Source organism: Pleurodeles waltl, chromosome 11 (genome assembly GCF_031143425.1).
Source record: "Pleurodeles waltl isolate 20211129_DDA chromosome 11, aPleWal1.hap1.20221129, whole genome shotgun sequence".
In the NCBI taxonomy this organism is placed as follows: Eukaryota; Metazoa; Chordata; class Amphibia; order Caudata; family Salamandridae; genus Pleurodeles; species Pleurodeles waltl.
In genome coordinates, this window is record NC_090450.1 from 39,749,726 (window position 1) to 39,775,712 (window position 25,987).

Here is a 25,987-nt window from a genome sequence, read left to right on the forward strand (position 1 = left end):
TACACTGTTGTGTATGCAATGGAGAACCCTGCCTGCCAAACTCTAAATTAGGCCCTTAGTGTCCTTTTCTCACCACTGATGAAGACAAAAACAAGAAAGTCACTTGCGACGGCTGTGCCACCTACAACAAGACCTAATAACTCACTGATCATTGTCGTAATACACTGATGCTACAGTAAAGATAAATCAAGTAAGATAAATGGTCTTCCTACACCCAGGTTGATGGCTGTCCATCTCAAGCCAACTGACTCTGTCCTAAAGAGAGGGTTAAATTATGCAAAGTGTTATGTACTACAAAATGTGACAAGGCCTAACAGGGGGTCACACAAAACTGATACTGAACAAATGTTTTTTTTTTACTCACCTTGTATACTGCTTGCTTATTAGGCATTGCAAAAGTATACAAAAAAGTGATGGATGGAACACTTGAATTAATCTTAGCCACTGGTGATTACTCAGAGCCGCATCCCAGTCCACTGTTGTTTTGTACACAGTTTAGATCCAGCTATATACAAATTAGTCTTGACTTGCTCCAATTGGAGCTTTCCAGCCAGAACTGCCAAGCCAAGGCCTTCCTGAACCAGAACAGGACCAGTTTCTTCCTAGTTATGGGCTCACCAGGAGGGAACGGTATGGGTAAAGTGACGCAGTTGCACATGACCTACTTCCTGTATACTAATTACAGATAGCCATTTTGTGGTGCTGATGGATGCGAGGTGGCCCTTGACTCAACCAATCTACTTATGTGATAATATAATGTTTGATTACTTCTAGATAGTTTGAGAAAGGTTACTTGAAGAGGTATGTGCTCAGTTTATTCTTCTAAGAGGCCATATTGGGTTGATTTAGATCTTAGCCTGGTAATTTCCAGTTCTGTGTGCCCTAATCGACTTATCTCTGAGGTTAAATCTGGTGTATTTGATCAAGTCTGCTTTGCTAGACCTCAGGTTCTGTCTGGGTGTGTAGTTTGAAAATAATTGTTTGCAATACCCTGGTTGGGGGTCCACAGGGCAGACAGAACCTACTGGGCTCCAAATGTGCTGGTGATAATGTTTGTCACCGGTCTCTTGTATTGTGGCTCTGCAACAGGATCAGAAACAACTTTGGCACTTCACTCACAGAATAGGCAGAGTGAACAGTCACAGGCTTCTCTGACTGGAAGTGTGGAGTGGAAGAGCTCAGAAATCTAAAGGCAACTAATAGACACAATAACATAATGTGCAGCCCAGTGCTTGTGTTTTATGTGAAAAGAAAGTACTTTAATTACACAGTAGAACTAAAGTACCACACAACTTAATTGAAATAACAAACAGTGTTGAAAACTTAGTTGCCATAAAAAGTGAGGCACTAGACCCACTTCTTCCCTGGATCCTCCCAGTATCCTCCTTCCTCCTGTTATCGTATAGATCAATTATGGAAAGTCCCCAACACATTATGGGTTTAGGCACAATTTGGCCCTGGTGCATATGAAATCTGCAAATCAGTTCAAAGTCTTGATACACCTTCAACAAAAAGCCTTAGTGTGTGTAGCAGGCTTGTCTGCAAATTGTGTCTCTTGTCCCCTGTGTAGACTGAGCACCACATGTTACCTGTTGGTTGTAGTAGCAGTTTGGGTTGTGCAGCTGATGTTGCCCGGGCTTTCCCCTTCTTGGCAGCATCTATTCTGTTGAAGGGGCTGCACCAGCAGCATTTTTTGAAAGGAACATGTAGAGGTGATCTGTGAGGCAGATCTGCATGGCTGCATTCTTCCTGGTGGCAACAGCCCTGTAGGGTTGCTGCAGATGGGTGTTCTGGTACGGCAGTTGCTGCTTCCTGGCTGAATCCTTCGTGGGAGTGTCTTTTTGGCAGGTGTGTTCTCAAGGGTGATCAGGACTTCCTGCTTTACTGGATCATGGCATGCACTGACAGCGTCAGCAGGTTCAGTCCCAGTCTCATAAGCCAGCGGCAAACTGCCATGCAACCCAACATACTTGTTCTGGTGCAGTCTCATGCAGGTTACATGGAAACTGCACCCAGCGACCGGGTGGACCCTTCCAGGACTTTTGTCACTTCTGGCTTTGCTCTCTGGGCAAGTCTGCTTTCCCTAGCTGCTACTTGCACTGGGAATATACTGGGCTTCTCCACCTGGACAGGGCTCTGCTCCCGCAGAAGGGCCATACATTCTCTTTCTCTCTCTCCTGGCAAACTGGCTTACAGGCACTTCAGACATACCCTCAGCTCCACTAGGAGAAAGTACAGACTTCAAGTGATGTCCTCTCAGCTCTGGAAGATTGGATTTAAGGCAATCATCTGCTGTAAATGCACAACAGTTCTTCTCATGTTCTGCTTAGCACTCCTCTCTTTGGTCAAGAAGAACTTGGGCCTGCAACAAAAGTGGGGTAAATTGGCTCCTAATTCCATTCACATTTTCCAGACAGTGGATGTGGATCTCCTAAGATGACAAACAAGTTTGGGTTGGTTCTTTTTCAAATGTCATTCCGAGACGATCTTTTTTCAAAGTTATGTCTCCTACATCAGGTAGAAATGGGGCTGGCTCTAAGCAAAACCATCCAATTCATGGGCACAATGGAGTTAGAGGTCAAGTGTGAACACTTGTGCCCATATTTATACTTCTTTTGCGCTGCATTTGCGTCATTTTTTTACGCAAAAGAGGCACAAACTTACAAAATACAATTATATTTTGTAGGTTTGCGCCGCGTTTCTGTAAAAAAATGACGCAAATGCTGCGCAAGAAAAGTATAAATATGGGCCTTGGTATTGCGGGAACAGACAGAGTAACAACTGGCAATGATGCTCTTAGAAGTAGCAGGTCGAAGGAAAGTGAATTGAATAATTGGAAGCGGACAAGAAGCATAAGAAGTGCAACATACAAGGAAATAGGGTGTTGCTCCAATGGGTTTCCACTCAGGGTGCCAGCCCATGAGCACTGATGACTGGCACGGATATTCTCTCCTCAATACTAAACTATTTAATGTTTTCATTGGGATGAGGTACAAAAACTATTTGATTGTTGCACTCTTTATGTAGCTGAGGGGATTATATCTACTGATTAAGGGATGGCCCCGATTTATTTCTTGGTGGTAAGCACATTGCGTCGCAACAGAGTGTGCTTACCATCAATATAATGTTCTGCTCATCCAATTTAGTTGCAGGTGGATCATAGATTTAATAAAGACTACTCCATCTCAGCTGTGCTTAAAACCCGCCGTGGACCGTGTGGAGTAAGGACCGTCAGAGACAGAACTGTAAATCTGCCCACCTGATTTAGAATGGCAGAATTGGAGGCCACTTTTCACTGCCCGTTACTGCCAGGAAAACCCTGGTGGGTAGGGGCAGTAAGACTGCTAGATGCTCTCCTTGCCATGGGAGTCCTCTTTTTTATTTTAAAAAATAAATTCCATTTTTTTGTCTATTTTAAAAAAGAAAAAGAAAACTGTTTGGTGCATGGCTCCCTAGTGTTGACAGAGCCTTGATTCAAACTGTGAAATGCATTGGCAGAAACTGCTGTGACGTTCCTGGAAATGCTTTACAAATGACCGCCAGCTTGGTGGTCATTTATAAATCTGGCAAGCGGTTCCTCCACCAGGGTGACAAAGTAAATAATTCCATCGCCCCGGCGGAACAACATGCCATCTGCTAGGGAACACAGGCCATCTGCTAGGGAACAAATCAGGCCCATAATTTTCAAATGCCACCAATATATTAATTAAAACAACTAATCTAATCTAACTTTTCTGGAAGGTGAGACAATATGCCTGACTTTAATCTTCCAATGAGTACTAAAGTACTTTCAATGAGTACAGGTGCTCAAAACAATTTGCTTCACATTGATGTCTAAAGTGTTGTGTGGAACCCCATGCCTAGGGAATAAAAAGCAGGGCACCAATAAGAGGGGCACATAAAGAGGCTGATTCATATTTGTCAGAGAGCAACTGTTCTTGTAAATTCCCTGTCCTTAGCCTGAACTGTGGCACCTTACCTTCTCCAGCTGGGGTAGTCAATAGACAACTTCTTCCTTCAGTGTGAACATTTTAATTACAGACATCCCTCTTCTGCCCTCAAAGTCTTTTCTTATTCATGGGTGCACACAGATGCATATCTCCCACCACCTATGTCAGAGCAGTCAGAAGGAATGTGTTGTAAGAGTGGAGAGGTTTTACCACCCTTAAGAAAAGGAAAAGGACACTCCCACACTTTTGTGAATTACACTGAATTCTCTGCATCTGATGTAGGTCTTCATTATGGACATGCCATTAAGAGTATCAGAAATTGTTGAAATACTGCAAAGAGTTTGCTAGTGGCACAGCACAAACATCGATTAATGCCTACTATTAAGATGTGTTTATAGAATGCAATTTGTTAGCATAATTTTAGATGCTAAAAGTGGTTTTGGTAGATAGAGGATATGGTGGCAGCAGAAGAAGACTGAAACTGTGCTTTAGTCTAGAACCCTTATTGATTAGCTGCGTTTCCTGTTTAGCTGCAAGTCTAATGGACCAACAAGACAGTTTCTGTGGCTAAAATGTATCTGTAGTAGACTCACTAAGGAAGTGGACATTGATCGTTTATTAGTTTACAGGTCTGTAGGTTTGTCTTGCTTCCCTCAATATACAGCGCAACGCCCCTCGTTCCTTCCTCTTCAGTCTGTAGTGTCTTGCAGGGAGTCCATTTAGCTTATCGATAAACATTGCTGAGGGTTTATTACTCCCACTGGTGACTTTTCTACCTGAGCATTTGCTACTGTGTTCATATCTGCATTGGTGCTATTGGATGTATCGGTGTTTGTATCTGGTGTATACATGTATACTTACTGTATTTTCTTGATACAGTATGGTCATTTGATTTTCTTGTATCGTTCTTTGAAATTATAAGTAAAGATTACAAAAAATGTATCTAGAGAGCCAGATGCTTGGGTTTGCCATTGTTTACTTGATTGATCAAGTAAACATTTGCAAACATTAATGTTCTGCATATACCAGTGAGCTAAGGTCTTGATTTTTATGTTTTTTGCATATAAAAGTTGCAAATACATTTACGGCCTCTATGAACATAGGATAAAAGTCCTATCTCAGCATTTGAGATCAAATATTATTAAATATTTAGCCAGTGAGGATTAAGATGTTCGAGAGTATGCTTTATGACTTGAGATGCTTTGTCTTCAAGTTCTGTGAAGCTTATGAGGCAACAGGACATTGCCTGTCTTTTGTCCTTATGGCATTAAGCTAAAGTCCACAAAGCCTATGTTGTAGAATTTGGAAATCCTATCAAGGAGGGTTAATCTGGTTTGAATAGTGACACTAATGGTATCAGTTCATTAAAAAAATCATACTTTATTAAGCAAATTTTTATCAAAAAGGTTAAATAATCTAGTAAAAAAGTCAAGGCTCCTAGTTAAATAAATTTCTACCTAGATCAGTGAGACTCTGACTTTTCTGTTGCATAATATGTGTGATATAGCAAGCATATGCGTGTTCTCAAAAATGTCTATTGCCCAAGAACTGTGTGTCTGACTGGCATGAGCAGCTCTCAGTTTTCATGAAACTTATCTTTTCAATTTGTACTAGTCTTTTTATGGGTGCACGAGGGCATCAACAGTTTGCATTCAACAAAGATTCTCTACAGTTGTAGAGCAGGGGCTTGAGATCTGAATGCTACATGGGTGTAAAATATGGGAGTTGGTTGGAAGAACCCTAAACAGGGTTTTCATCGGGCTTCATCTGGGCCGTGGACTCGGGAGACTTCCCTGGAACCACATCTTGGAGTTTCGGGTCCTTCCAGTCGGATCTGCACAAAGCTGTGTTTGGACAGCTTTTGAGTAGCACGTGAGGTAAAGTGTGACCACCGTGGTATGGCCACAGGCACCAAAGCACATGGGACAATGATGAAGGTGGTCGTAGGAAGGAAAAGCACTTTGAAGAACCCACTGAAAGGTAGTGCTCACACTGACCCTTCCTATTCAGCAGAACCCCTTCTTTGCAAGTAGAGGTGGGGTGTTGTGTTGAAGAGGCAATCTCAACTTGCAGCTGTGTAGGGATTACTTACCTGAGGAGGTCAGCATGGTGGATAAACAAAGTTTCTATATGCAGGATTTGAAATAAAGGAATACCAGCTAAAAGTGAAGAAAGACTAGCAGTGAAGATAGAGAACAGACAACTGAAAAGGAAAAATAGGAGGTGGGACCAGGTACAGGAAGAGAGAGCGAGAGAGGGAAGCAGGAAGACAACACAATTAACAAATAGTGTTGTTACAGCGACAGAAGGAGGACTGCGCAAAGCCATGAAAGCAACCGAGGAGCCTTTCCAGAAGATGGACAGATTGAGGGACAATAAGGGAGACGCGCTGCACTGCAACACTGACCCAAAGGAAGCAGAAACCCTTATGACGCACTTGGAGAGGAAAACCAGTAGGAAGGAGTAAAGCATGACCGTGGAGGCAGAGAAGTGCTCGATGGAGGCAGTCACAGATGGAGATTGAAGGCAACCATGCCCACCCTACTCCATGTCCTAAGGAGGGGTCATGGGCAGGCAAGTGATCTGAATGGGGAGAAACTTCTTACTTCACAAGGGAAGGCAGAGAAGTAGCGGATAGTGACATTGCAGTAGTGGGAAGAGACGGTGATGAGGAATCGGATACTTAAATGTGAGTTAAGGAAACAAAGTGTAATATAGGAAGTAAGACTGAAAGGAAGTTGTAGCGCCCAATTTAGAGTTTGGCAGATGGGTACTCATGATAAACTTGATGGATATTCCATCTGCCTTATTACAATTGTCTTAGGATGTAATACTCTTGTAGTAAGTTTGTGACTGAGTAATGCATCCAACAAAGACTAAATTAGACCCCTAATTTAGAGTCAGAACCGATATGAGGATAGTGACAAAAAGCGATTATAATAAGAATAATGTATAAGAAGCCTGAAGAAGTCTGAAGCCTGAAGAAGACTGAAGACTGATGAAGACTGAGGCATTGTATAAAGGAAAAGCCTAAAAAATAGAAAGATAAAGCTAATTACTAGTTACCGTGTTCTGTCCACTGTCGACGTCACTCCTGGGTAAGGTAGGAGAACTTCTACGGAGTAAAAGAGAACAAAGACGAATTATAAATAGCAGAGACTTGAGGGATCAGTGGATTCATTGTCAAAATCATGTAAAAGAAATCTTTAAAAAGAGCATTTGGTGCTTCTTGCACAAGCTGACTGCAGCTAAACTCCGCAAGGACCAGGTGAAACCTACTGATTTTTTTCAAGGGGGGAATGATGGGAGAGATGAGTCTGATGCATGTGGAATTTGGTGTATCAAACAATGATTTCACAAGTAGTTTCCAATTTTCTCCTCATCACCTTGGAATACGAGGTATTTACCACATCCTGGTATCAGTATTTATCAAGTGCAGTACATGGGCGTCAATTCACCAAAGTACCGGGGGTAGGGGAAGTGACATCACATGCCACTTGACTTTTACTGTGACTCAAACACACATGCTTACACATACACACGCATTCACACATTCTCACTCACATGAATACACTCTTACCTGTGACCCCTGGCGACCCCTAAATGACATCCATGATGCTGGAAATGCAACCCCCTTATTCCGAGCCATTACTTCGTAATAGAGGCCTTAGACACCGGGGGCCAGATGTAGCAAAGGGTTTTACCCATTCTGTGTCTATGGGGAAATGTGTTCGTGCACATGGCCCCTGATTCCTTTTTGCTTCTTTCACTGCCTTGACTCCAGAGAAGAGGAGTAGTAAGCCAACAATGCTAGGGGTACAGAAGTATTTTACTGTGGTAGCATCTGGTACACAAGCACATTCCAAAGTGGCGTCCAAAGGTTGCACATGAACAGGTTTGAGATACACTGTCTTTTTAGGGTTGAGGGCGCAAAGCGCTCTGTTCCTGGTGTAATCTCTCTATGGGCTTTTTAAAAAGTCCATGTCACGCCCATCAGTTTTGTTGGTTCGTCGACTTGCCTTTTAAAATTCGCTTGATTTCATTAGTGAAAGGCATGCACACTCATGCCTTTTCCGGTGTTTAACCCTCCTCGAGTGCACCGGCCAACTACCGAAAACATATGAGGTTCGATGTTTTCCGTATGGATTCTGGACTACTTTTTCTTTTTTATTTCGTAGGCAGAGCGATCTGGCTGGGCAGTAATCGAGCGCTGTGCATGACATCGACTCTGTTACATGGATAAGTGCACTTTTGTCGGTTACTTGAATAATTGCACTTTTTCAGATACATTTCACTGTGAGCGAACTTCTGTTGCCTTTTGTGTGTCTGTTTTGCATTCATGGCAGCCGTCGGCTCACTTATGTGAAACTGTTTTACTTTTCAGTTTATATGGCAAGAAAAATCAGGTTAGGAGTTTAAAACGCTCTAACTTGAGCAAACACAAGACTCTTTGCACTGCAAATGCTTGTTCTACTATGTTTACAACCAGGAACAATCAGATAATTTGAGGATATTAAGTAAATGATGAAATGTCCAATTGCTGAATTAAAGAGGTTGATATCTTCTTTCTGCCATTTTTATCAATGCCAGTGAAGTTCAGTCAGTTTCTGATTTGATCTCATTAGATACACCAGGTGTGTACACAGTCTGGAAAGTGGGATGGGATAATTTTAATGCTTGATCGGGGTTGGACTGGCCTATAAGGCAATCAGGCAGTGCCCGATGGGCTGGTTTGACAAATCAGTGGATCAGGTCAGTTTTTTAGTAGCTTGTAGGCCTGTCTTGTGACCTGGGGGAGGATTTTAGTGTTAGTTTCCCTGCTATTACAATAAACATTGCCTGCAGCAAACACAAATGCATGGAGTCCCCCATACCTTATAAAATACCCATACAGCACGTCTTTACAAGCTTAAAAGTAGCCGGATTTTCAAATATAGTCGACTTTTTTAGATGTCTGGTTCGCTAATGGGGGCCACCTTAATGTTTTGTCCCAGCCCGACTCAGTGCGTGCTTAAGAATAGTTCAAGACTGTTGACAGGAAATCGAGTGGAACAAACAAAGTAATATAAAAGTCAGATTGTGATTCATTTGGCAATGATGAAATTGACTATAGAAAGAGAAACATTTGCCTTCAGTTACTGTGGCAACCTTGTGTAAAAATAATCTGTAAATAGAAGTTTGTTGTCTTTAAGCATGACCGTCAGTACTCACATGAAAAGTTAGTTGATGGCTGTTATTTTGCTCTTTCATTTGCACTCCTAAGAAGGAGAAAGAGAAAAACGAAAATGGTTCACAAAGGGAGAAAGCAGAAAGGTGCAGTATTGAGCAGAAGGGGCAGGGGTGGCTGTTAAAGGATTAAAGAGGCCAGAGATCGCTTCAAGATTGCGCTGCCTCGATATTCTGTGCTCGGACATTTAATTGCAGTAGCCGCATGTTTCAGAGGAGAGCTTTGGCACCGGCACATTTTTATTAACACATTAAGCAATGCCACGCATGCAATACTGCTGTTTCCATCATGGTCAGTATGGTGTCACATTCTAGTGCTCCATGACGGCTGTTGTAATGTATGCCAACTTCATCCGATTGGTTGCTTGTTCTTTCTGCAGGTATCTGAGTCATTTCCACCCCTTCATTAGGCTTCAAAATTAAGAAGACTTTTCTCTCTCTTTACAGGTCTTACTTAATAGAACCAATCTCTCTCCTGGTTCCTCCAACATCTTTGGTACTGGATTCCCCTTCCATCACCATTGCTTCCTCTTTCAGTTTTTGTGTCCACTGCCAGGAAGTCAGTCAATATAAGAGAACAAGAGACTTCCCTGGAAGCCACTGTGTCTACTGCGGGGAGTGGAGAGGTGAGTTAATGTGAACAGTAGACATCTTCCATGATTGCCATGATCAGTGGGCTCAATCAGCCATTCAGCATTGGTTTCTATTAATCTTTAAAGTTTAATCAGACTTTGATGAATTAAAGGGCACATTTATTAATATTTCATGCGGCACAGTGCAGCAAGCCACCTTGGCACATTCCTGTTCTTTGCTTGTGCTGGCACACAGTGTGCTGCCATGCGCCAATGAAGGCACCATTGCGCTGTGGTGCAAGGGTGCTTGTGTTGCAGACAGGATTGTTCTAGTGCAGGAATCCTCAGAAGTGTTTTATTTTTTCTGTGAGTACTGCAGAATGCACCTCACGTAGAATGAAGACAAAACTAGAAGAAATAATGATATTTCTCCTCGTTATGCCTTCTCTAGGGCGGTGTAGAATTTTGAGTCATTACTAGGTCTATCAAAAATGGTAAATCTGGGAATGCACTAAAATCAATAGGGGATGCACTGGAACACCCAGGGTCCACCCATGGAATGGCTCCCTGGGGCAGAGTAATGCAACATGGCGATTTGCACTGCATTGCGTGACTCTAGAGTTACTAAGCCACCTAGGGCCACACAAGGTGGCCTTGCGTGGCTTGATAAATCTGACTTAGTAGTTGTGTCCCCCTTGTGAGTCGTGAGAGTGACGTAACTCATTGATAAATATGCCTCTAAATTCTTACGGTGCAAGTTTTTGGGAACAAACTGTTATTTTGATTCTGAGATATTAGAGCACCAACTGAATACCCCTATCTTGCTATAAAGTTTGCAAGAGTGACCCCAATAGTTTCCTTAGCATTTGGTATCAGTCTTTTGCCTACCCTGGGTGTGGTTTAGTTGCTGACAGTACCATCAAAAAGGACCTGAGGGCCCAGAGCAAATCTTGTGACAATGAGATGTTTAAATGCCATTCTTACATTTATAGTGTCCTGTGTACTGTGTGATGTGACTAAAGACAGGATTACCCATCATTAACCAATGCTACCTGCAAATGGAATAACGCCACCGCTAAACAATGAGATGGATTGTTATTTAGGAAAATAAATCATTTAAATCTTTAAGCATTGTGTCATTCTCCACAGTTACAGAGTTGCCTACGTTTAAGGTTCTTGCTGACAAGCTAAAACAATGATCAACCTAATGGTCAGCAAAATAAAGTCAAAGCAGGGAGCATCACTAGCGTTTGACATTAAATTCATTCACTGTAATTGCAAGGGTCAAATACATTAATGAGTGGTGTGAGAACGATGCTGGCTAAGGGGATGTTGTTGATAAGACAATGTGTTCTGAAGCCTAGTCTTGTGATTCACAAAAGCCTGCTGTACTTTAACACAATTGGAAAACACTTTCTCTCCATTAGCGAATAGGAGTGTCAACATATATCATAATGTGTCATATTTCAGTTGTTTGGGAGTAAGAGAGTGAGACGCACATAGTGCTGCCATGATCAAGACTGGGAGGTCAAACTCTGAAAAGTATTAGAAGTATTAGAATAGCTGCTTTCAGCTTGACTGGAATAGAGTTGAGTGATGGAATAAAGACTTCAATAAAAAACAGTGGGATCCAGAACGAAGAATAGACTAGAAATGGACTTGAGCAACAAAGGTCTGAGATTAGGAATCCTAACATAGTACAGCAGGTAGTTGCAAAAAACAGTTTAGATTCATAATTCTTCAAACTCTTACATTGTTTCCTGCTTAGGAACTAGATAGTAAAACACCACTGCAGCCCTGTAATTGGGTTTCACATTTTAGAATTGGGGAAAGAGGAACTATGTTATCAAAAATTGATATCATAGTACAAATAAGAGACATATTCAATTTTTGACTGAGCTTGGTAAACGTCTGATGACTCATAGCAGTTTAGGAGCAATGCTACTTTTCTGATTCATCAAGTAACATTCAAGCAAACAAATTGAAATTGCCCTAATTTCACAGCTTAGTGGTCAGTCCTCAGAAACGTCATATCTCTTATCCAACTCTCCACAGAAAACAAAAGAACATTAAGAACTCTGTGGTGAAACAAATCATGTGTTCTTCAATTACTATTCCATGTGTTTGGGTAGCGTCCAAAACCCCAATAGTTTTATTTCTTGTGACTCTTTCTGGCACTTCGAGTTGTAAAGAATAAGTAAATATTTGCACTGTGGGCAAGTTGTGGATGTCGTAGCTTATAAAAAAATGATTTAGTGTTCCTGTGGCACTTCTAATAAGAAAGACGGGACATCCCTTACATTTGTTGCACAGTGACCCAATTGCCAAACACTAAACTAGGCCCCAAGTGTTTTTTGAAGACTTCCTCATGTCCTGCATGTATTTCTGGAGCAATAATATATAATTTACTACTAGAATCAAAGAACTTCTAAAAGAGATGGCTATTGATCCCAGACTGTAAATCTTGATCAGCCATTTATTCAGCAGTGTAGGCAAACACAAGTCTCCAATGTAAGGGCATACAGCCCACTCCTCTCATGACTATGAGTGGATATCTATGTGGACAAAATATCCTGCCCAAAAGTGTACACTGCCCTTGTCAGCCTGGGAACAAAAACATAATTTATGACTGAAAATGTGCCTTTTTGTAGTCCAGTTTTTAGCTGGTGATTTTTAAAATAGTTGCCATTGTTGTCAATGGCCCCAATCCAAAGTCTTGCGGAAATGCTACAACAAATGAACAACAACTAATGAACAGTGTATGTCTTGGCTGTAACAGACCCTTTTCTGTTTCTGGCTTCCCACTCCATTTTAGTTTCATTTCACAGTTCACGTTACATTAGGGTTGTGTGTTTCAATGTCCTTTAATGGTCATTAAAGATATTATTGTATTAACATTCCCTTACAAACCGATTCAGTATACTTCCTAATACTCAATTCACTCTGTTTGAAAGTACATCACAGGAGTGTGACCGTGTCTGGCTGCAGGCAATAACATGCTCATACAACATATTGCTTCAGTTTTTGTTCAGATAACAGTCTGTTCTACAGGTGATTCTTTCCCACGTAGCCTCACTATTGACAGCCTTAGGGTGGTCTTCCCCCCAAATTTTAGCTGACTGCCTCCATTGTTCTGACTTGTTTTTGCTGACTTTAGGGCTCTATACACTTTACCACTGCTAACCAGTGCTAAAGTGTTTGTGCTCGCCCCCCTAAACATAGTAAATTTGTTTATTTTCCAACAGGCATATTTAATTTACTTATAAGTCCCTTGTAAAGTGGTGTTACATGTACCCAGGGCCTGTAAATTTAATATAAAAGGCAGGACTTGTAGTGTTAGTTTTTCTTGTTCTGGTAGTGAAAAACTTACAAAGTTGTTTTTTTAGGGTCGAGCACAAAGCACTCCGATCCTGCTGTAGTCTCTCTTTGGACTTCTAACCACGCCCATGTTACATGTTACATCAGCCACTTTCATTGGTTCCTGGGCTTGCCTTTTAAAATCCGCTTGCTTTCATTAGTGAAAGGCATGCATCCGTCATGCCTTTTCCGGTGTTTAGCTCTCCTCAAGCGCACCGACCAACCACTGAAAACATAAGAGGCTCCGTGTTTTCGGTATGGTTTCTAGATTACTTTTTTCTTTATTTCGCAGCGCAATCCCTCTGGGTTTTTTTTCCAATTAATGTGGCAAGAAAAGTCCTGTTAGGAGTTTACAAAGCTAACAGCTCTAACTCGACGATATGCGAGACTCGTTGCATTGTAAATGCTTGTTTTTAGTACTAGGCCTATTTCTCCCATAGAAAAATGTTGGGATTACCTTATTACACGTTAAAAGTGTAATTCACAATCTGGAAGAGATAAGTATTTTAAGTTTGGTGTCTCTGGAATCACAATTTAAAATCACAACTTAAGATGAAGTCGGATTTTAAATTGTAATTGTGAAAATACCACTGTTAGAAAGTTGGTGTTTTCTTACTTTATCCATTTGGTGCCTCCTGCCTGCCCCTGATCACTTGTTTGGGGTGGGTGGCAGCTGGGCTTTGTGTATTCCTCCTTAACAGCCACACACAATGGGAGCTTAGGTGGAACTTGATGGGCCATCCTGGGCAGATGGGAGGGAGGAGCGGGACACAGCCTCTCTTACACATGAATAGGCTGCGTCCAGTTCACATAAAAAGGGCTGCAAAACCTCCTGTAGTGAGTCTGGAGCCAGGGCAGGACGTCAGTGCACTCCAAAGGCCTGTCTTTAAAAACACCCTTACTTTAAAGGACAAACTTGGTATAAGTGCAGGACGTCTGACACCACCAACGCAGTACACTTCTGGATCTGTGAATACTCTGCCAAGAAGGACTAATGTGCTGCTACAAGGACTACCACCCTGCTGGACTGCTACTCTGCTCGATTTTTGCTTTGCTGTGCTGACCTGCTTCCTGCGACCCTCTTGCCTGGGAGTGAGAATGACTGACTGATCTCCTGATCTGAAGTCTCAGGGACATAAAAGACTTCCAACTCACCTACATCTGCACCTGGCCTCTGGCATCTGTGAGTCTGCCTTGTCAAGTTGTGCCACCCCAGCTGTGGAGCCTTGGAAGTGGGCCTAAGGTTATTGCAGCAGCCGAAACCACACATCGCAGCTGCTGCGTGGCTCGGAACTGGTGCATTGCGCCCATTGCATGGTTCGAAACCGGTGCATCGCCCCCATTGTGTGGATCGGAGTTGATGCATCCGCTACACTGAGCAGATCGGCCTCAGTTCATTGCCTTCTGAACTTCTCAGACCCGATGCATCGCCACTGTTGCATAGAGAAAATCTGTGCATTTTCGCTTACTACGTGGGAGATCGACTGCGTTGCATCACTTCAGCCTGCTCCTCACATCTTCAACGTTGACACAACTGGAATTAAAGTACTTTTGGTCAGTGTATCTGACTGGGTCCCTGTATGCGGGCCTCGCCGTCAGGCAGAACTTTTGATTTTGTCCTGGTTCAGCACGACCAAATATCCCCAGTTGGTGCTTCTTGGCGCTATTTTTCAGTTTATTCTATAAAATAGCATATCTCAAGTTCTACTTAGTGGATGTTTGTAATTTTGGTCTTGTTTTATTCACTTACTTGTGCTATATTTTCCAATCTGGTGTGGCATGTTTTGCGTGGTGTTTTCACAGTTTTACTGTTTGAAATGTTGCATGAATCCTTAACATACTGCCTTTAAGTTAAGCTTAACTGCTCTGTGCCAAGGTACCAGAGGGTGAGCAAAGTTTAATTTAGGGTTTGCCTGACACCCTGACTAGGATTGGTGTTGCTGGTTGACTAAGGTTAACACTCCAGTCAACCAAGAACCCACTTTCTAACACTCATCATGTTGCCACCTAACGCACAACAAATATTCCTGTACCTCTAAATTGTGCAGCATTACTCTTACTCCAATCCATGTTGGATGGGTTTCTATTTAAATGTCAGTGCTTTTGTGGTCCACTGGGCAGCTATTGAGGCTTTCAGGGGTACACAGAAGGGGACGTTTGATTAACAGCTGCATTCAGCAAAAATGGAGAATCATAAGCCATTGATGCCATTTTCCTCTTCCACTTTGAATTTGTAATTGGTTCTCTGAGCCTTGCAGAAGCCCTGAATGCTTGGAGAGAGTTCCTCCACTTCGGTGTCACCTAGCGTCCTATTGCTGATGCACTGCTAGTTCACAAGCCATACCTCAGCTTTCTGACAGAGAAAGGCAGAGATAATAGTCTGTGCTGCATTGGAAAAGAAGCACAGCTTGTCTCAGCATGTGCTAAATACCTCAAAAGCCCTTTAGTCATGCGATAAACACTTGCAGAAGACAGCCATCGCTACATTTCCCCATGTCATGCTACACTGTCCTCTGCCACGAAGTATGACAAGCAGAATGTCCAACTTTAGCACCAAAGAAACTTTAGTGCCCAACTGCAAACAAAAAGTATCTCATGACCGACGCGTATACCTGCTACCTTCCACTATCCCATACTTATACTTAAGTAATCATAGTATTGGATTAATACTGTCCAGAGCAACTGTACATCTATTCTGCACTGTGTGGTAAAGTTAGAGATGCTATGAGAGACCAATAGGCGAAGCACAGGAATACAGTTACCCCATCATCTTGTTACACCCCGATTTTTTTAACAGTTACACCTCCATCTTTTTATTCACCCTGGTGGAAAAATATTCTGTGGAGCACCGTAGGGGCTGGATCATCCGCATCAAAATATGCTGCTCCAAAACTGCACTACAGACGAAGACCCATTGCTGCCCACTGCCTTCCTCCTGCAGAATAGTCACAACAATGTTGATTCCCAAAGGTTTGCTATAAAGAATCACAATTTTATTAAATACAAGGAGGCTAGCTTTATGCAAAAACCTTTTATTCACTTTTCTGCGCAGGTACACGGCAACGTTTCCAGAATCAGATGTTTAGAACTACAGCAATGACTTATATCAACAAAATAGGGGGTAGCAGATCCCAAAAATTGGCAGACTTAGGAAGGAAATGTAGGAAGTTTGTTTAGAACACAATGTGTTTGAAAGTAGATTATTTGCCAGGAATGCACAATATTGTGGCAGATGTGGATTCCAGGAATATAACAGATTACAGAGATTGGCAATTACAGGAGACGTATGTCAGGAGGATTCAGAAATGTTTGGGCCCATTACAGGTAGATCTGTTGGCTACACAGATGACATTCGAATTGATTCATTACAAATGTTGGAGATGAGGTCCAGGGGCAATTGCAGTGGACGGGTTCATGCAGGATAGACCATGGATGAGGGGACTTTTCAGTGATTCGGAGTGTGTTGTTGTAATGCAGGATACAGAGATGGAAGATAGTGCTAGTATCTCCATTTTGGAAAGCTCAGCCCTGGTTCCCAACAGTGTTGGAGATGGCTATGGAGATATCATATTTGAGCAGGTCCTGCAAGGGAATCTTAAGGAGAACAGAAGATTAGCAGCATCCTCTAGTAGAGGCAGGTTTGCTCAGGCATCTAGTTTGGAACATTTCTAGGATTCAGGTAGATTCACAGACCTTTCGGCTACAGTTGAAGGGTTGCTTAATGAATCCTGGGCTCCAGGAATCAAGAGAAGGTATAGAAGTGCATAGAGAGTTTGGTTACGTTGGTGCTTGGAAAGGAATTTGAATCCCATGGAGGCTTTTGAAACAGAGGTGGTGAACGTTACAGCAGAGTTGTTTGTTGAAGGATTATTATACACAACGGTCAGTTGTTATAGATCGGCTGTGGCATCCATAGGTAGGAGTCCATTAATTTGTAATTAAAAGAATAAGGGTAAAAAGACCTCAGAAACAAAGGTATCAAAGACGCTGGGATGTGGATTTAGTTTTGAGATTGTTTCAACCAACGACCTAGTAACAAATACTTAGGTATAAGAGTATTAGCATGGAACTTACCAACTTTATTGTGTTTGATTTATTTTAAAAGAGTGTAAGATGTACAGGCATTAGAGATTTATAATATATTCTTTCAAGCAACAGGTGTGTTATTTAAAATATGGAAGGGAACAAAAACTATGATAGCTTCTGTCTTGTATCCTAGTCTGGGTAGACACCAAAGTTATGTCTGGTAAGATGTGTAAAGGAATACGAATCAAAGATGCTAGAAAAGTCCTGTGCAAGAGAGGATCAGTCACTGATTTATTGTGTTAAGCCATTCCAAGGAATCTCAAGTGCACCAATTGCTAGGTGGGTTAAGTCTGTAATGAACGAGGCAGGTATTAATTTGGAGGCACACTTGATCAGAGGTGCTAGGACAAGTGAGGCATTTAAATCAGGAGGGGGATTTGAAGACATGGTAAAAGCAGCTACTTGGTCAAATGTAGATACTTGCAAAAAATGTTATTTTAGAGCTATAGTGCGTGGCTCACGCTATGCTTTTAGAAACTTTGAAAATGCAGAATGCCAGCCTCTTGTCCTGTCATAAATTGTTGATTCTTAAAGGTTTACTGTATGAAGAATCGCAATTTTATAAAGGCTGAGGAGGGTAGCATTATCCCACCATACCCTTCGCGATTTGGGAGAAGATGCTTTTTGGATTTTTTTGCAGGTACAAAACATTGTTAAAAAACGTTTAATATAAATAAAGTTTATTAATACAGAATTTAATAATAATATAAGTTTTAGAGAAATACATTGTTTGCAATGATGTATGTTTTTTGTGTTTATAGTTTCAGACCAGTGAGATTTACAGAATGGGTTTAGGAAGAAGGAAGAAGATTTAAAATGAAGCAAAATAAAAGAGGACGGAAATGGTGGACAGGGAGATTTAAGGGGACTTGCGCGTTCTTTTAATTGTGATGTAGTTCTAATGAGCTGATTCTGGAAACTCTGAAGTGCAGCTGCTCAGAAAAGTTAATAAAAGGTTTATGCACAATGCTAGCCTCCTGTCTTGCCATAAAATCCAGGAGGTTGAAAATGCACCCAGGAATATAATTATGTCCAAAGGTCTTATATAGAGTCAAGCAACACCCTTTCCGGGTTATTTTCCAGAGCATCAAGAGGACACTCTAAAACTTTCTCCTGATGAGGGTTGAGAACTTCAGATGATTCTCTCTGCCTGGATTCGTCCTGTCACCATGGTTCTCAACAGAATCTATGGATCCAAAGATTCTGCTGGGCACTATGGCAACAGGACCCAAAATTGTGCTGGGCACCAGGACCACAGGGCCACAGGAGGAAACCAGGCAGAAAGAATTATTACAAGGAGAAATACAGCATGTATTTGGAGTAAAAGGTCAACTGATTATTTCTGACCTTTGACAAGGTCCACTGTGGCAGGAAGAAGACCCTGGCCACTTCAGGAAATTAACAGACGATGCGAGTGATAACTCCCACAACACAGTAATGACTGCTGTAGGGGCATGAATTCAGGGTTGCTTATCTTGCGACAATATTCACTCTTAGACAGAAGATTTCCCTTAAGGGATACTTATAACTTGTAATGCACTATATGGGCATCTCCTATTGCCAACTTCCACCAATGTGATTGGCTGCTGGAGAGTTACATTCTGTTGTTTCCGGCTTCATTGCTCTGAGTGGCTTTTATCCTCGATTACAGCTGGTTGGTGTTAGTTCATCTGCACATAAACCCTGATACATGGCGGTGGGTGTGATCACCATTATGGACGCTCTGTTTATGTGCGCATAATAGATACTGTTACGGTTTTACTACTGAGCTCAAATCAATAGCCTCAGAATATCGAAGTTTACCAATACATAATGGATCCTTTACCATACATACCTAGGGCTGCTTTGACTCACACGTAATGCTGAGAACAAAGGTTAGGAGTGGGCGTAACTGCCGTGATTTGGTGTAGCATAACCGCAAAATTAAAGCAAAATTACTAAAACTTCATCAGACATTTAAAAAAAAGCCTTGAAAATGTAATTTCAAGTTGATTTCTCACTGCTCGAGTTCAAAACACTGCCACTCGCTTGGATTTGTAATTCTGAGTTTAAAAAAAATTACCCATAATCTACCAGAAATATTTGTCCATCACCCACATTAAATGAACTTTCTGTCACTTTCAACCACTGCCATTTGTATTCAAATGTGGGGTTCGTGCTCAAAAAGGACCTGAAAGGCCTGGATGGGTCAATATTTCCCCCATAAATGCCGCTCATGTTAAACAATCACAGGAAAGGTATATCTTGCATTAAAATTTCTCCCTGAAATTACGTGTTATGACGTAATTTTGGTCATTTCACGCAAATTTTGCCACACAGAACTATCAAGATTTTACCATTTGCTACGGCACAATTAAGATCTCGCTCAGGCCTAGCGAAGATATCTCAGCTGAAATGTGCTAAAAGGATTAGTTATAACTCCCAACACCACACAAGAAGCCTCAGGGGAGTTGAGTAGTTTGGATCTCATGTGCACTTGAAAGAGGGAAGATTTTCAGCTCAAATAATTAACTTCAGTAAATCAAAATGTCAGTTTGTTTGATAACAAAAAGAGTTAAGAATGTTTGCAACAGCTATATTTCACGTCATAGATTTTGGAGCCAAGGTATCACATTTAGAATCAAGTTCCAGCATGTAAAACCATGCTGTTGTTGACACATTCCAAAGCCATCACATTTAAAGTCTGGGTGATCACTACCATAAATAATGGCAACAGAATACTGAACTTTACGAACAAAAAAATGTGCAAACCTTTTAAGAATGCTTTGCACAATCATTTACAGGAGGTGCTTAATTTGAGGCGGTGTTTCCGGTGCGGGGCAGCGACACTTAATTTTGGGAGCCGGCACTTATTTTTCTGCCTCAAGCATTTACACGGTGGAAAGACGGAGGGAGAAAAACGAAAAAGCGTCACTGCGGGAGAAAGCAGAAAGCTGCAAGAGTGAGCTGAAGGGGCAGGGAGTGGATGTAAACGGATTCAAAAGGCCCGAGATGGCTTTGGGATTAGCTGCCTCAGTATTCCGTCCTCGAACTTTTAAATGCAGCAGCCGCGTGTTTCAGAGAGAGCTTTGGGCACCGGCACGTTTTTATTTACAAATTAAGCACTGCACGAACTAACTCCATGCACAGTCTCAACACCCCTGTAAGCCACATACAAATACAGGGTAGCAGGCGCGGAGCATCCGGCCCGGAAGAGGAAGTGGGACTTGAAAGATGTAGGAGGGTTTAGAGGCGCAAGCCCCAAATGGTCATACATTTGCTGTATTGGAATAACTCTTGTGTCTGCAGCAAATTACTTGCTTTCTTCAAGTTCACAACATATTTCAGGGGTACTTCTGGGAAGGGGAGACTGCCACAGGGGTACATTTACAAAGGGGAATATGCAGTGCCACTTAGCACTCAAAAAAATCAGCGATTCTAAAAAATAACACAGATATAAGCATCCATAAATAATGAGAACCTAAACCTCCAACAGAGCATCTGTTTATCTACTTTATTCAATGGGAAGTTTTAAAAGTGGGTTTAACTTAAACACTTGAAGGGAGTTGCACCGGTAACAGTGGCATGATGCAAAATGATGGGGCTCCCCAGCAAAATGCGATGAAGAACCCCTGAGTCTCCCATGTCTCATAGGTATCCATTGCCCTTGGGATGATTGCCCATCTGCAAGGATTGGGAGGTCCCCTAACGGGTTAGGAACTCCCCCTCCCTCCCTGCACGGCAGGGGCCCGCATTACGCCCCTGACTGGTAATTGATTCCAGAGCCTAGCTCTGCCAAATCCAACCACTATTTCATCAAATAAGGATTGGCGCCACTTCGAGATAGTCAACTTGGAGTCTAAGGCTGAACGTAAACTTTGTTTATTTTATGAAATAGGAAACTATTGTCCAGCTAACTAGGTGCTTTGCCAGATATACAGATCAGGCATGGCACTCTCTTTTTGACAGATTCCGCTAATGGCTACTTATGCTGTCCCTTCTACAGGGAAAAGTGACCACATTTATCAAGGCTATGTACTATTCAGATGTCATGATTTAAGATGGCCTCCAGTCTATCCATCAGGCACTGAGAAATATTCAGCTAGACCTCTGCACAGTAGTAAACTTTGTGAAGACCACTAACTGAACCTCAGCTGGCAGGTGGGCAGTTCCTAGGAGGGAATAGAATTTTGGACAGATGTTGATGTGATGTTTGTTCAATTCAATAAGACAAGTTGTTGGTTTAACATCAGTAGTCTTGTCCTATAAATCGTTTCTTGATTCACTTTCTATATTACTTTTAAAAGGCCCTTGAATGGTTTTTACACCTTCAATTGTTCCTACCACGCACTGTGCCCTGAGAAGACTGTTTTTGCCTCATTTCTCCATTTGACTTTTATCACCACTGACTATTATGCCCTGTGCACCACTGATCTATAGCTGATGTATTCAATGGCGTGGCCATCTTTGCCATTAGATATTTATTTTCAGAAACCTTTGTAGAAGATGTCCAACACACCCCAGGCTGACGGCAATCCCAAATTCAGCTTCATAAGACAAGAAATATTCTCTCTTTGCCTTTATAAACTACTCCTTCCAGGATGTCCATGGTTGTCATTAAATCTAGTTATCACTTTACATCAAAATAGTTGCTCTACTGAATATCGACCTAGGTAGATACATGTGGAGTAAGGTATAGAAAATCTATATAAACTTACCTGTTGATATTCAGTTTCAATATTTCGTCCTCGATATTCTGTGGCAATGAAATTCTGGTTTCAATATTCTGGGTGTACATCCATCTAGATGTGTGTACCGTAATGGGGAAAAATGCCATTCTCCAGTTGTTCACCTCTCAGCAATAATGCAGTTAATTTTGTTTGGCCTCCACATATTTCCCAAAAAATGTGAATTTAGACTTGCTAATGACTGGTTTGTTCTGACAGCAGCATGTCAGTGCTGACTTGTGAGGGAAGTCCCTCCGCAGCTCTGCTGCATGAGGCAAATATGGATAAAACAATCTCTATCTCCAGTGAGGCAGGTTTTGTGGCTTGCCTGGCTGGCATGGATGGTGTGAATCTACTGGAGGTTGATTTGAGGTTTATCTTTTGTACATGTCATTCAGCACTCCTCCGGAACATGCCCCTCTTCTATTCTGTGAGGAAGAAAGCAAGCAGTTTTTATAATGCCAGTTCATCCTTTGGGCCTCTAATACACTCTGGGACTTTGGAATGAAAGTTTCATTGATGAAGTGAAATAAGAGAGGTCCCTAACGCCATCAACATTTGTTACCTCCAGGGATGTAATTTCAACCACAGCACTCCATGGTGTGTTTTAAAGTAGGACCTCAATTTCTGGTTTGTTACTTTTGGAGGTGTTCCTCAAAACCATGTTTAGATTATTGATAAGAACTTCTAATGGATTTCAAACTCCTCTCAAAGTCTCTCTAGTCCGATCAGAAAAATGTTAAAAATAATTCTAGATAGAGAATTTAGGCCTTCATTACAACCTTCACACGAATCCTAATTCAAGGTATACTCAACAATGCATAAAATAAATTCAGGTTGACAGAACTCATGCTATATAGATATGTTTAATGCACAGAAATAAACGACAAAACACAAAACCATAGAAAGGCATGACTCTGCTAAAGGTTAACTGCTGCTCTATACATGTTTTCAACTAAGAACTGTCATACCAAAATTCGACCATGGGCCAAATTCAATCTGTAATGATCAAAAAGGTAGATTGTGAGGCCCACATTGCTGTAGCATAAATGTCTGTAGTAGAGACACCACCCCATTCTATCCCTGAAGCAGCCGTCCCTCAATTTGACCGAGTACGGACAGAATCTAGAGGACCAAAATCAGCCTTAGAATAGCAGACAGAAATTACCTCCTTTAACCAGCGAGATAGGGTGGAAAGCAAAGATTTTTTCATTTTATTTGATTGAACAAAATTAACATATATCTATAAGGGATTTAGAACCAAGGGGAGAAGGAAGGATGGAAAGCATAATCTCATGGATCTTATGAAATACCAAATTTACCTTAGGAACAAACCGAAGGCCGCGCTTCAAAAACAAAAAGATCCTCAAACAACCAAAGGTAAGGAGGATTATAAAATCATTGCTGAAAGTTCACCTAATCTTCTGTCAGTTACAATGGTCACCAAAAATACTTTTGTCATATTGGTGTCAAATAAGTTAGTAAAATGTACTCTATATTTCTACATAGGTTTGGGGTTTTTCTTGTGTTGTGTTTGCACTTTATTACTGTTTGTGTGCTGCATACATGCTTTACACATTGCCTCTAAGTTAAGCCTGACTGCTTTAGTGCCAAGCTACCCAGAGTTAAGCACAGGTTAATTTAGTGACTTTTTGTGGTTCACCCTCAAAAGTATTGTGGCTGTTGCTTGAACAGGGCTTACACCCCAGTCAACCAACAACCCAGTTCCGCACACTCTACTCCTGAATGCCATGCTCTTATGCATTTTAATTGAGGACTACAGTTAAACTTGTAAATCAGTTTAGTCTGTTTGTCCTGCTTATAAAGCTTTCATGTTTGTTTTCAGTGGTCTTGGATGTCGTATTTATATAGACATATACTATATTACTAATTTAGGCTGTGTTATGTGTTCCAGTTTTCTGTTCTATCTATCTATCTATCTATCTATCTATCTATCTATCTATCTATCTATCTATCTATCTATCTATCTATCTATCTATCTATCTATCTATCTATCTATCTATCTTTGCAACCTTCTCTATGTATGGAAACCTCTCCTGCTAGCTATCTATGCAACAATGTCTGTCAATCAGATTGTCTATCTATCCATCTGTTCAACACTGTCTATCTATGCAACACTATCTCCTTAACAGCTCGCCCCATCTGATTTCATCTGAATAATCCAACACCAAATATGACAAATAAAGCACATTTTAATAAATGAAACAAGACCATGCAGATATGCAAGTTAAAAAGATTTCAGTGAAAACAATGCCAAAAAGCCCAAAGCTCCAACTGTGGATATCTGGTCACACCAGACCGGTCAGGAGGACCGCGATGGATTGTGGGCAGGCTACAGGGACCCAGTCAGGTCCTCTGAATAAGAGAACCTTAAATTCTTGTTGAGGAGCGTTGCAAGGTCCTGGGTAGAGGGTGCGAAGGGAGGGTGAAGTGATGTGAGGTCTGAGTCGGAGTTGCATCACGCAGTGTCAGTTCTGGGGAGCTGTGCGACGTGATGCAAGGCCCTGTGTCATTGTCAAGGAGTCTGTCGACAAGGGAAGCTTGGGATGTGAAGTCCTGCTTCAAGGATGGATCTCACACTGGCTTGTTCCAAAGAAGCTATAGGGCTTGCAATGCAGAGTTCCCCATATTCGTGGAGGCTGCTTTTGACAAGGGGCTTGGAATGCGAGGGCCTGCATCTGGAATGCATCATGCAGCGGCCCTTCCGAGTCTTTGTGTTGGAAAAAAGCTTGCAGCAGAGGCGATGCATCTGTACTGTGCAGGTTTGTGCTGTGCAGCATAGTAGATGCATTGGTTCTGTTGGATCCACAGATGGGCTGGCAGAGCAACTTCAGGCCCACTTCCAAAGGGACAAGACTGGTGTTGCACCACTTGGCAGGGTAGAACTCACAGTTTCTGAGTCCAGGTGCTGGTTACAAAACATTCGCCCTTCTGGTGGTCCTGGGTATGGGTTGCAGGGCAAGTCCTTCTCACCCAGGCAAGAGGGCAGCATGTAAGTACAGCAGGCCTGAAGCCCTGAAGTCCTTCAGGGCAGCAGTCCAGCAGAGTGACAGCCTTTTCAGCAGCACAGCAGTCCTTCTTCCTGGCAGAGTCTTCCATGGGTCCAGAAGTGTACTGAAGAGTTGGAGTCTCAGGTTCAATATTTATACCTGGTACCTTCTTTGAAGTGGGAGATGCTTCTAAAGGTTTATCTTTGAAGTGCACAGATTTTCTGCCTCCCTTGCTCTGGCTCCAGACTAACTACAGGGGTATGTAATCCCTTGTGTGAAGGCAGGACACAGCATATTCAGGTGTAGGTGAGGCTGTGCCCATCTCTGCCCTCCCACCCTGCCAGTGATGACCTATCCTTAGCCCTCCATTCTGTGTGGCTGTCTAGGAGGAATACACAATGCCTAACCGCCACCTACACCCAGTCAAGTGACCCAGTGACAGACTGCAGGCATTAAATGACTAATGCAGGAAAAAGGCCAATTTTCTAAAAGTGGCATTTTCAAAATAGTAATCTAAATCCGACTTTACCATAAAAAAGGATTGTTCATTTATAATCCCAAAGACACCAAACATGAACTGTTGACCTATTCCCATTTGAATAATAAACTTATTAAGTGTGATAAGGTAACTCCAGTGTTATCCTATGGGAGTGGTATGTCTTGCAAAAAAAAAACTTTTCAATATTAGGACATGTAAAACTTAAACGTACATGTCCTCATTTTTTAATATATTGCCCCCTGCCGGGTGGGTTGGGTTGTTTCAGACAATCCCTGGGGTGACACTTATCTATTAAAAAGGAAGGTTTGGGTCTGGCAAAAGGTTTATTAGTTTAAAGCTGCACACATACGATGCAACGGCAGGCCTGAGACATTTTTGCCTGGCTACTTAAGTGGATGTCACAGCAAGTTCTGCTGGTCAACTATTTATAGTTTCTGGGTACCTGTAGTAACACTTTTCCAGGTAATTATAAGTAAATTAAATATGCCATTTGGGGACAAGATAATGTTGCAACATTTTAAGGAGTGAGCACATGCACTTTAGCACTGGTTAGCAGTCCTCAGGCCAACAAAAATGAGAT

General features: G+C 41.9%; 1 protein-coding gene across 1 annotated transcript in view; it reads left to right on the forward strand.

Moving 5' to 3' along the window:
* THPO (thrombopoietin) overlaps positions 1–25,987 on the forward strand; it is a 193,361-nt gene that overhangs the window by 76,489 nt on the left and 90,885 nt on the right. Inside the window, exon 2 of the mRNA XM_069213001.1 lies at positions 9,624–9,802. The gene's annotated coding sequence lies outside the window, so the exon portion shown is untranslated. The remainder of the gene's footprint in view (positions 1–9,623; positions 9,803–25,987) is intronic.